Source organism: Pezoporus wallicus, unplaced genomic scaffold (assembly GCF_028554395.1).
Source record: "Pezoporus wallicus isolate ANWC-B61680 ecotype Strahan unplaced genomic scaffold, APGP_CSIRO_Pwel_v1 contig_13740, whole genome shotgun sequence".
Taxonomy (NCBI): Eukaryota; Metazoa; Chordata; class Aves; order Psittaciformes; family Psittacidae; genus Pezoporus; species Pezoporus wallicus.
Genome location: NW_026639057.1, coordinates 67,511 through 79,951, shown reverse-complemented (window position 1 = coordinate 79,951; position 12,441 = coordinate 67,511). Strand labels below are relative to the sequence as shown.

At 44.1% G+C, this 12,441-nt stretch overlaps 1 protein-coding gene across 8 annotated transcripts in view; it reads right to left on the bottom strand.

Annotated features, from left to right (window-relative positions):
• GLIS1 (GLIS family zinc finger 1) overlaps window positions 1–12,441 on the bottom strand; it is a 203,434-nt gene that overhangs the window by 145,729 nt on the left and 45,264 nt on the right. The window lies entirely within an intron of this gene.

Genomic DNA, 12,441 nt, shown 5'->3' with positions numbered 1-12,441 from the left:
GGCAGACAAACTCCAAGTTTGGTCTGAACGTGGCAGCTTATGGGGAACAGGAGTATAATGAGAAACAAACAGTAAATGACTCCCTCTCTCACAGACTGTAGCAAGGCATCTGGGTGCTACCCCACTACATCCCCTCTCCTGCCCCTCAGGAATACCCTGCCTGAGGACCCAGAGTCACCAGTGCAGGCTTGCAGGCAGCAGCAGGCTGTGCAGCTCAGGTGTATTGTGCCCATTAGGTACCATTCCTCTCACTATCCCTCGTACAGTTTTTTTCTCCCCACCCAGAGGAATACAGCTCCTTCCCCTCAATTCCTAACACATCCCTCCTGCTAAGACAAGATGGGGCAGCAGAGACTTCATGCTGGCCCTCGTGGCACGCTATGTCTGCTTTCTGGCTGCAGTGTGCGTTGTGCACACAGCAACAGACAGAAACTTGGCAGTCCCTTTGCTCACTGCACTGACCCACAGAGCCCTCCCCAGCCTCTTCCCCGCGTATCCATTAGCTTTCATGGGAATTTTGCACGGGCATGGAAGGGAAAACAGAAATCCTTGCTGAAGCCTGCAAAGAATAGTCGCCTAAGAGCATGGAGAAGACACAAACAACCTATTTTCAGACAAAATACCATCTTTTCTCACAGTTACTGGGAAACAGGTAGCAAAAGCAGTGGTTTGGACCCTGATCAGGAACTGGCAGCCTCCCCTCCAGGCAGAAAGAGATACACAGAGTGGATAATTCATTATACAATAACCTGGTGAAGTGTGCCAGAAAGAGCTGCCCCAATCCGTTGTTAGGTACCACTTGTAACATCTATGCTAGGAATACCTCTTCTTTTTAATTCGTCTCCAGGTCCTTTTTAATATAGCTGTGAGACAAACCTTCTCTCTCTCTGCCTGTATTCTCCTCCTTCTCCCTGCACTTCCTTCTTCAAAATAATTCTTCAAAGTCCAAGGAGATCTCCATGGAAAGAACAGTGAAAACACGAAAGCAATTACAACTGAATTGTGCAAATATAAACAAGCCCCATTCTGATCTTTCAGTGTATTTATATGGGGTAGGAATAGAACACCTTTATTGCAGTTGTTACCAAATGACACTGGAAAACTCAGTATTCGAATTCTAATTTGTGTCAGATCTCAGAAGGATAATCAGTCAAATAACTACATTCCAATGCTTTAAAATTGCACTCAAAAAGGCTGCCTATATAAGAATGTGTTAGCAAATCCCCTGCACTTGATATGTGAACACTACCAAATCAGAGTGCTGATCTGGGAGTAAAAGTAATGCTATTTTGACTCAGTCATTTTCACTGAAGCCAATGAAAACCCTCCCACTGAGCTCCATCAGACCCTTTTAAGGATGACAAAGAAAATCTGGTGAAGGTTAGCAGGAATGTGATATGATTAAGATCTGGCTTTACTATCCATGAGAGAACACTGGCTCTGTGCCTGACCCTTCGCTTTAGGTGATACACTTTTTCAAGACTTAAAAAAAGACTGCTAGATCCATTGAATCCCATTGCCTGACCCTGAATCTCTCTCAGTTACCTCTGATCCTGTAAACGCATGCTCTAGCTGAACACAACTGCCAAAAAAAGCATCCAGTCTTAATTTCAGAAGGCCAAGAGCCTTCACTTGCTCCAGCGATTCTTTACATCTTTTATTAAGCATTTATGACCTTTGTTACTTTATTTGTTTGATCTCAGTTTCCAGCCCCCAGTTTTTGCTACGCTTTTCTCTGCTGCATTAAGAATCCTTTAATGTACAGTTTTCCTATCATCGAGTCACTTAACCTTTTTGATAAGCTAGAGGCTAATGCCCTGAATTCCAGGAAGGTTTCTTCAAGGCACTTTCTCCAACTTACCGTTTCCACTAGCAGCATAACACTATGCAACACCTCATGTATTGCCATTGCTCCCTACAAATGGGAGTTCAGGCTTTCTAGGACAAGGTGCCCCTCCTGAGGATCCTGCCTGCCTGCTTTGCTGCCCCAGCACTTGCAGGATCCAATACCAAGCTGTGCTAAACATCAGTTTTTCTCAGTGGGTTCCAACCTGTAAGTGCCTGACACCCTACCTGTTGTACTACTCTGTTCTTGTCATTCTTAGGCATGGGATCAACCTTCACCTCGTGTGGGAATTTCCATCATCAATGGTTTAAAAGCTCTAGCCTTAAGTATTAAAACCCTTAATCACTCCACGTGCAAACCAACTGGATCCACCTACTTGCTACTGGCAGTTACTCTGAGCCAGGACTTAATCCGTTTAGTGAATGTTTCAGTAATATCACATAATGTGTGTTGGGGTTTTTATGGGTTTTGATTGCTGAAGCTTGGTTTTTTATAAGAAAACCTCATCCATTAACCTCATAACCTCATGGAAATCTGACATCGCACTTCTTGGACAAGATGCACTTTCGTTACAACCACACTAAACTGTGTGCCTATTCTTCAATACTTCAAACCATGATATTGCCAAACATGAAGTCCCACTAACTGGCCCACCACCACCCTATTAGTTCATTGTTTATATTGGTCCAACATCCATTTCATGCTTCCTTTTCACAGCAATGCAAGCAGTAAAAGGTTAAGGCATAAGGAGAAAACAGCCATGCTGCTGTGCTGTCTGCTTACTCCATGGTGGAGCCTTCAGCAAATACCTGACTGTAGTGCTGCAACATGTTAGCAGCAGTGTTCAACAGCAGTCACAGAAGTCAAAGCTCCTTCGTGCTAGAAATGGGACAGATACTCACTGATTTTTGTACACACTGATCACATAGAAAGATAGGTGAAATGGGGCAAGGGGCAGGAACAGAAAACAAGTGGAGTGTGTGCCTTGCTCAAAGTCAGTCAGTCAACAGCTGTTCTATATCCAGGAAACATACTGCCGCAGCAGCACGGGCTGTCAGAACCTATCATGGCTATTAAACACCTCAGGCAAGCTATCCTTTGGTTACTATTAGCATTATTATTTTAAATATGAGATTCTCCCATTATCCTTTTATTTCTGCCTCTGAAGTGTTGCTTCACAGTGAGCCTCGGAAGACTCCTTCTCCCATGCTCTGCTCTGTAACAACTTTAACCCCTGCCAGCACTGCAACCGGAGATTGCAGGATTCAGGCATCTCACAGCTGTGTGCCTCAATAGGATGAACTCACTGCAGAGCTCTGGGGTCAGCCTGAGCTACATTCAGACTTGCGCAGGAGTCAGCAAAGCCAATTGAGTCATATGCAATCTGCTTCCCACAGAGCCATCAGCTTTTGAGGATGAAGCAGTTGCCACTGCTGCAATAGCATTTTGTGTCACACTTCTGATCCCCTGTGACTCACCCCCACGTTCTGCCATGCATCCAGTTATCTTATCCCTGCAACTTCTTTTTCCCAGCCTCTCTGTCTCCTGGCCATGCTGAGGGCAGCACAAGACAGCTGTGTGGCAATGGTTATCCAGTCACTCACATCCCACTGCTGAAGCAGAGAAAGCACCAGGGTAGCTCCTTTCTTCAGAGCAGAGACAGGAGAAGGACAATATCACTTCAGCTAGACAAAGAAATAATAAGAAAGGCCTGGAAAGTAAAAAACCCTGACATTTGGTTTGGAAAAGTAGATCCATTAATCTGGGGAGAAAGAACAGACACATACTAGGAAGGTGGCTGAAGGGAGGAAGGCAAGTGGACAGCAATGATCCTACAGAATACACAGCTGTTTGTTGTTTAAAAAAAAGGGAAGCATAAGCAAATGCAAGGGATGAAATTAAGGACAGAAAGCAGCAAAATACAACCTGATGAGGGAGATCTAAGCAGCTACAAAGACATTTCTCCAGCAAACACACTCTTTGGCCATATGGATGCATTACCAATAAATCTGCAGCACAGAGCAACCCCACACTGGCAGGAGGAGCAGCATTTGGCCAAGCAACTCTTCAGCCTTTGTTTCTTTCTTTGACAGAAGTTCAGGTAGGGCACATTGTACAACAACTTTGTATATAAGGCACACCAAGAAGGGCCAAGGTCTGTGGACAGGTTCTCAGTGCCTCTGCTTCTCCACTTGGAAACAGTGATAACCTCATGCCACAAGGACAATGTACTCTTTTAAAAGAAGCAGAAGAGCCTGTAATAGAAGATGCTGTAAAAAGTACAGAATGATGTTGTTAAAATGGGAGAAAATCTAAGAAGGAGCAAAGACAAGGAGTAGCACCCAACAGCAGAAGAAAATGAAAGAATAAGGACCTAAAAATCACATGTCAAGCCCTACAAAAGCATTACTGTGTTTGCAGAATTGCCTGAGTAAGCTCTTTAAGGGAAACACACTTACAGTAAGTGATGTCTAACTCGTGTGTGAATCACCCCTCTCCCCATTCCATACTCTTTGCAGAACAAAAAAAACATAAAAGATACATACTTTTGTACTGCTCTTTGCACAAATAACTCCCTCAGAGCTGGGCTGGCTGGGCATTCACAACACAAATACTTCCCCACTAGTGTTGCTCTTGGTGACAACTTCTCCAGCATTTAGCTGGAAGCCCTGTTGGGCAGCTATTCTTACCAGGAAAGGTGAAGATAAAACCATCCATTCTCTATTGTCTGCTGCTTGGCATCTTCTACAGTCAATATTTTCAGGTTTGTGAGGCTTTTTTCTTCTCTTGCCTTGAGCTGCTTCCTGCCCAGGTACTGTCAGAATCCCCACGGATCCTAGTAGCTCTGGGAAACACTCAGCTATTACTGGAACAAGAAGGGTACAAATATGTAATTTGATTTACTGCACTGGCAATACTCAAGTGAGGAGAGATGAAACAATGCCTGTGCCCACAGTGGGTTAGGATCTCCAAGATCTCAAGCCTGGAGCCAAAAGACACTTCCACAGCATGAATTACAAATTGCTCTTTAGGGAAAACAAAGCAGAAGAAACAAAACCCCCACCTTTAACAAGTATTGATGATGCATATCTAGCAGAGGTAAGAGAAGTCAAGGGCAATTACAGATCCCTGGAGGGGAGCAGATAAAAGTGAACAGGAAATAACCAGAGAAATTCCAAGATCCTGTAACTGGGAGCAAGATTTCTACTGTGTGCTGTAGGAGGGCCAGTCCGCATCAGCACAAGCAGCACCATCGCATGTAAACCTTCACACATTACTGACGATCTCAGATGATTTAGGCCACATGCTGATAAACCGAAACAGCCAAGTGAGCTTGATCCACCAGGAAAAGTCAGCTGCCTCTGGAAGTGCTGCGGAGGTAAGTTACGGAGCAGGGTTTGCTTTTGGTGATCAGTGAGTCACTTTCCCTGGGGTGATTGGGCAGTGTGGTATGAACAGCCATGTGTTTAGATGGTAATGCCTCTCTCTGCCTCACAGATCAAGTGGTTGATGGGGCATTTGCTCCAGCAGCTCCTGGAACAGTCTCAAGGTCATGAAAGTTGTGCTTAGTCGCACCGCAGTGCTGCGTCAGTGTAAGTCAAAAGCTAGACTCTCTCTCGAAGTACTCCTGACGCCATTCTCCTCTTCGCAAGTAAACAACAAAGAAGTCATTTCAGTTTCTGTAAACATGTTTTGCTTCATGAGCTGGCCTGCTTGGTGTGCATTATATGCCGTGCTGGCACAGGCTGGGATGTCTTACAGAAATGCTTTCCACTAATACTGGAATCTTGCTACTCGGAGGGAATGCTGGGTTGCACAAGAGAGGCATCAAGAATCCATTCTGCCTTCCCCCCCCCCCCCCAGTTTCAGATCCGAAGGACGGGGTTGATGTGAATTGCACATTCCAGTTTTACAAAGCCCTTGGGTGCGAGTCAGAGTTTCAAAAGCACTTCTGCCTTCTCCATGTTTTCAGACAAGGAGAAGAAAATGCTAATATTTAAATAAAGCAAAAAGAGCGCTTCCTAGGCTGAAGCAGGGAACACTGATTTGTTCCACAACAAAGCAGCCACTCCCCACTCTAACTGAAACTAGAATAAATACAGTGCCATGCCAGAAGAGGAACTGAAAGGAGGTTTTACACCTAAAACTTGACACAGGTAACAGAGCAGTAGATGACTGGTGTGGGCTGTGGAAACTCAAAACTTAGCAGAGCAGGAAAATCCTCTGCTTGGCAAATGGCATGGGGTTTTGCATCCATAAACTGGAATTATGATGCACTCCACTGAAGTATATTTTCTTTCCCCTTTCGCCTTCTCTGGGGCTGATTCTTACAACTCCTCCAATGGAACTGGCAGAGAACAGTGTCCCTGATGTGGTTTTGATGAAAACTTCTTGTTAAAGTAATTGTTTCATTTTTGCTCCCATTTGTTTATTAATGAATCCTCCGAAGTTTCCGTTGGGGATCTTCCCATCAGACTATTCTGACAAGAATCCCTGCTCTTCCGAACAGTGCATTCAGTACTTACTTCAGATTTCCATGTCTGTTATGAACTGAAAACTGAAATGCAGTCAGCACTGCAGCTAGTCTGGGAATCTTCCAAATGATGCCACTTCCCAAGATACATGTAGCATCTAACTCCTTGTCTGTCATCCCTCCTCTGAGCTGTCATTCACATGCTTTGTACAGCTTCTTATGAAGTCAGCATGGCTATCCAAGATGCTGTCTGCAGTAGAATGGTGATCAAGAGAGCATTTGCAGAAAACACAAGCATAGGCAGATTGTGTCCTGTGGGAAATGGGGATCACAGAAAGGAGCTGAATATAAGGTTCAGTGCAAATCAGCAGGATTTGTACTACATTTTAGAAAAAAATAAATAAAAAAGCCAGTTTTGATTGAAACTCCCCCTGGAGAGGGGCTTTTTCAAGGGTCTGTAGTGACAGGACAAGGGGGAATGGCTTTAAACTGATGGAAGGGAGAATCAGATTACACACTAAGAAGAAGCTCTTCCCTGTGAGGGTGCTGAGGCGCTGGCACAGGGTGCCCAGAGAAGCTGTGTCTGCCCCATCCCTGGCAGTGTTCAAGGCCAGGTTGGACAGGGCTTGGAGCAAGCTGCTCTAGTGGAAGGTGTCCCTGCCTGTGGCACGGGTTGGAACTGGATAATCTTTAAGGTCCCTTAAAGAATCAAGATTCTTCATGTCCATAACAACGCTGTATCCGATCTACCTTTTGTGATGGAAAGTACGAGGCTGGCTCCACCCTCTTTTGAAAGCTTATCAAGAACTGTGGCTCAATTCACTACACCCAAAACTTCACACTACATTCTGCCCAATTTAGGAGCCTCAGAGCCCTGCATGAGATTCAGCAGACACAGACACACACGACTCCAGGTCTCAGGTGGCTGAACCGACCTGTGGGAAGTATCTCTGTCTTTTCATTAACTCCAGAACAAGCCTACAGATTTGGCCTCTCAGCAGAGATGGTTTTAATCTGAACATCTAAATTTAGCCGGGATGCCACTAGTAAGATGTCGTAGTCCAGAGGGACCTTACGATGTAATTGATTCTTCAGCTGGAACAGATCCCTTATCTCTAGCATCACTTGTTTAGTTTTTTTTTGGTTGGTTGGGGCTTTTTTTGTTGGTTTTGTTTAGTTGATTGGTTTTGGTTTTTTAATTTATAAATAAAGACTACAGTTTTCAAACGCACATTATGCAACCAGACACCTACAAGCATCTAAATGTACAGTGCATGAATAAAGGCAAAGAATGGAGCTTCCCTGAATTTCAGTTTGAATCTGCTAGCCCCGGTGTCACTTCTGCCTGCTTAAAGTTGCTCAGATTACTGGGGGAGCAGGCGTCCTGCTGTATGCAGCAGCAGAAGCCTCTGGTGCCTCAGCTGGAGCTACCAGCAGCCTGTGCATAAATGCAGAGCGGTGCGACTGAGCTCAGCAAGTGAAAAATCCCTCTAGTGGGACGACATCGGAATAGTAAACTGAGCACAAACCCGGGCTTGCTGCTGCCTCCCAGCAACGCGCACTCATGCTCTGCGGCATCCCCATCGAAGGTGTTGCTCTCTACTTGTGTAGCACGATGTCAGGATCCAGCTCGTTTTCACAGTGCAGATTCTTGCCTTTTCTTATTTCGGTGCTTCACACTGTCTAATGGAAAAGTTTCTCGTGGACACAATGTCAGCTCCCAAACAAAGTGGATTTTGCTTTTGTGTTGTAAGTGCTCCGACTCCAAAATCTAGGAAACAAAGACCCCTCAAAACTCACTACAGAGAATGCACAGGGAAGTGAGTTTTCTAACTTCTACCACAGGTAATGGCCCTTCTGCTGCTCACATTGTCCTTATTACTCAAACTCTTACTGCACTTAGCCAAACTCCTATCAGCTTCACCAAGAGCAGGATCAAATCATTAGGTGACTACTATATGTGTAATCTTCTAACGGGATGCAAAAGCTTCACAGCCCAGAGCACTTCACATCACTCTGAGATGTCACAGGTATTGTAACTCAGCTCAGCCCCCGGTGTCATCTTTCCAGCAGGCACTATCTTATCTATTATCTTTGCTCTTTAGTCTTAAATGAAGTTAATTCCGGTCAGACTGCAGCATTTACTCCAAATGCATCTTATTTCTTGCTGAGCACATTCTTTGGGCCACCAGAATGCTTCTGTGCCAGATGTACAGTTCTGTACACAGCAATGGGCTTCATGAATTTAAACCATTACGAAGGAGTCTTTCGACTGTCCTTTGAAACAGTGAATGAAAATGCAGCAAAAGAAACATCCGCCCACGGGGCTCATGTCCATACTATGCTAGAACATCTCACCAAGATCAGCTTGGCACTGGATACAAGAAACAGCTGTAAAATGCTAAAGGAGAAATCCTTGTTTAGAGTGCAATTAGAATGTGCTTGTCTTGCTTAAACAGATTGTGACGTGAAAATAAATATACACAGGAAAGCTCAGATTTACTGCTCTGTTAACTAGACAGGTCTCCTATGGCTTGGATCATGCAGTGACAGCCCCTGCCCTCCCCCTAAACTCCCCTCTGCTCTCAGCATCAGTCTGCAGATGAGTATCACCCTGTCTCAAAACATCATTACTTTCTCTTTTTGTCCTGCATGATGCAGCTCCTTCCTTGCAGTCCAATTCCTTCGCTTTCCAACCAGCACCCCACTCATATTACACTCAGGAAAGCCACTGAATTCTCTTGATGCATATTAAGTTATCCAGGAGACAAGGTCTTATGCATGGGACATGAATAACCCCCAACAAAGGCCCCTGAGCATTTATGTACCCCTATAGAAGAATTATTGGCTCTCTTTCACTTGTTCAGCGAAAAGGTACCTCTGCTTCTCCCCACATTGTGTCTGCACACTGGACAGTACATGGACATCTCCCCACACTGCAGCTTGCTCAGCCACGTCTCAGCACCACCAGCCCAAACTGGTCTGCCTTCACAGGAACCACACGCTTACTAAACCAGAGAAGAAATCCACAGTCTGACTGCATTCTGCACAGGATGCTCTGTAAGAGAGGTTTTGGTCATGATTACTTTCACACTGAACAGTTCGAAAGGAAAAAGAGCAAATAAGAAGGCAGTGCTAATATCAGACTCTCAGATAACTATTCTGTCCATTCAAATTTCTCAGAAGAGGGTTTTGGAGAGAAGGTGATCATCTCATAAGCAAATTGGTCTTACAGCTGAAGACCACCTCTTTTCTTTGGGCTAATCTTGTCAGAAAGGAAGGAAAGCCCAGTCATACCTGAACAACAAAGAGCAGCCACAGAGCAGCTTGATAAAGAAAGGTTGAGGCGATTTATGTAAGGAAGGAGTGAGCGCTGCCATGAGAGCTTACAAATGACAAGAATTAAGAGACACACCAAGCCTTTGGAAGTCTCTTCATCGGCTTGAGGAAAACTGTTGGGTAGCACAGGGCAGAGCTGAACTCCTCTGCTGAGAAGTCAGTGGTCACCAGTCTTTAGAGATGATTTTCAGGCCACTTTTGCCAAGCTCAAAAGCTTTAATATCCCAAGAGATACACATAAAAGGAGTATTTTCAGAGCTCATCTTGCTGCTGGTGTCCACAAATTTCTGCTGCCACCTGCCCTTCACAGCTGCTCAGCACCTTATGAAGGAATCAAGCCCCTCTTCCAGATGTTTTTGTGAGATTTTAAAAGGCTCAGTTTATTCTATCTTCTTTCAGCGCTTAACACTATATTCACAGCTTCCTTATTTCCAATTATTTAAAACATTTCCTCTCTCTTACCATGCAGTTTCAACTTGAAACAATCTGGTTCCTCACTCAGACTGAAAGAAAATACAAGGATCAGGGTGGATGAGGTATGAATGGAATAAGTACAAAAGCACACTTAATGGAGTAAAGTGCTATATTCAGACAACCAGTTGCTCATCCAAGGCACAATTGTCCCATGTACTCTGCCAGTGCCACAAGCTGCACCCCTGATTTTCTAACTTCTGTGGCTGATGAGCAGGCTCCACTTCCATTCAGGAGAAAAACGTGAGCCCCAAAACCATTTCTTCACCAATAAGATTCATTTTAGGTACTTGAATCTCAGGTGGCACATCACCATGCTACAAACTCAATGGAAGAGCACTTGAGGGTAGTGAACAAGCTCAAACAGCAAAAAACTCTGTTTAATCAATGACTACCTCTTATCAAGAACATAGCTAATGGTCAAGCCAAAAGGGACCCTCTAGAAACAGAGGGAATGTCAGACATAGGTGGTAAAGATGAGCAAAAGCAGAGAATGTAGCTCAGATTAAGAGATCCTACAGAGATCTGGAACTTCATCTCAAAAGCAGAGATAAACAGGAGGTGGCCAATCTACATTAAGAATGGGATGAAGCTCACCATGGAATAGTCAATTCTCACCTCCTCATGTCATAAGAAAAAACATGTTCAACAAGACTTTATCAGAAAGAAGCTATCTCATAACTACTCCTATCTCCTTCTCTGAAGCATCCAGGCCTCACTGCTGCCTCAAATGGGACTCTGAACTAGACAGACCAATGGTCCAAATCACTTTATAGCAAGGCCTTTGTTTCTGCTCTTAGAAGTTATCACTCCAGCAAGGAAAGGGCTTTTCTTTTTAATTTTCTGAGTTGATTTAAGAAAGCAATTGCAAAGCTGAGAGGGGCAGAAAGCAGAGGACTTCTGTCACCTAGGGAACAGACAATATCCTCCCAGGAGCTGGTGTATAATCATAGCTGTATTAACTGGCATCAGCTAACAGTCACCTTAAGCAATAAAACAATCTCAGAGCTGGAAGAGTCCATTAGAGAGCAATTACTCAGAATAACAGGGAAGGTAATAATTTTCCATATCATACCTTCAAACTTTCAGACACATGGCACTGAAATGCAGTACAGCTCGACTGTAAATCAACTGTGCATCACAGGACTATTAAATGCTTTCAAACCATTCAAAAAGTGTTTTCCCACTGCTTGGTACAAATTGAATCAAGATGTATTCACAGCTGTAGGAATATCACAAGGAATAATAATTTATTCTCTCTCCATTTCAAAATTCATTCCTATTGGTTTATCTAATGTAATAGAATTTGGGGGTCTAATTTCACAGAATATGGCTAAAATGTAGGACAGAGAAATGGTTGTTGACGCCTCAAGCAGGCATCTCTAGTCATGAATGGAAGCTTATTGTGCAATTAAAATAAAACTCCAAAAGCGTCTTTAAAATAACTTAAAATGGTTTTTAGAAAGCTCATCACGATGACTTTGCTGCTTGTTTACTATCAAAATCCAGCTTAGATTGAAGATGAAAGTAGTAGAGAAACCAGATGTTTGGACAAATATCTGAACCTAACGCAGTGCAAAAACAAGTAAGTACTCCTGGTTTTAATGATTCCCCCCATTTCCCATTCCATTCTGGCTCCCCTGAAGCAAGATGCCCTTTTAAAATGATCGCATTCTACTCTAAAGGTCATCCTATAAAACTCGAGCGTGTGCCTGTACCCAGCAAACTGAGCTCAATCCTGTGACGAGTTTCCTTCAGGACAAGAAATGACAAGTTTCCTTCCCTAACATGTTGTTAAATATTGTGCAATCCAACCAGTATAATAATACTGAGGAGCACATAGATTATGGACCATGCCATTCACTCTCCTGTAAAGTGCAAAGCAGAGGAAGTCCCAAAGGAAAACACCATGTGGCAGTTTCTATATAATCAGAATAGGTCTCCTTTCAGTGGGGAGGTCAACTTATGAAACCTTATCACTGGTGGATATTGGGAATGAATATGTTCAAAAAGTGGCTAGAGAAAATTAGGATATAAAACTGGTCAAAGTCTATAAGGTTCTTCCCTGTGAGGGTGGTGAGCCCCTGCCACAGGTCACCCAGAGAAGCTGTGGCTGCCCCATCCCTGGCAGTGTTCAAGGCCAGGTTGGACGGGGATTGGAGCAACCTGCTGTAGTGGAAGGTGTCCCTGCCCATGGCAGGGGGTTGGAACTGGATGAGCTTTAAGGTCCCTTCCAACCCAAACCAGTCTGGGATTCTGTGAAACAGAATGGCACAGGTACTAAATAAAGAAGTCCCTGGCCACTGTGGCT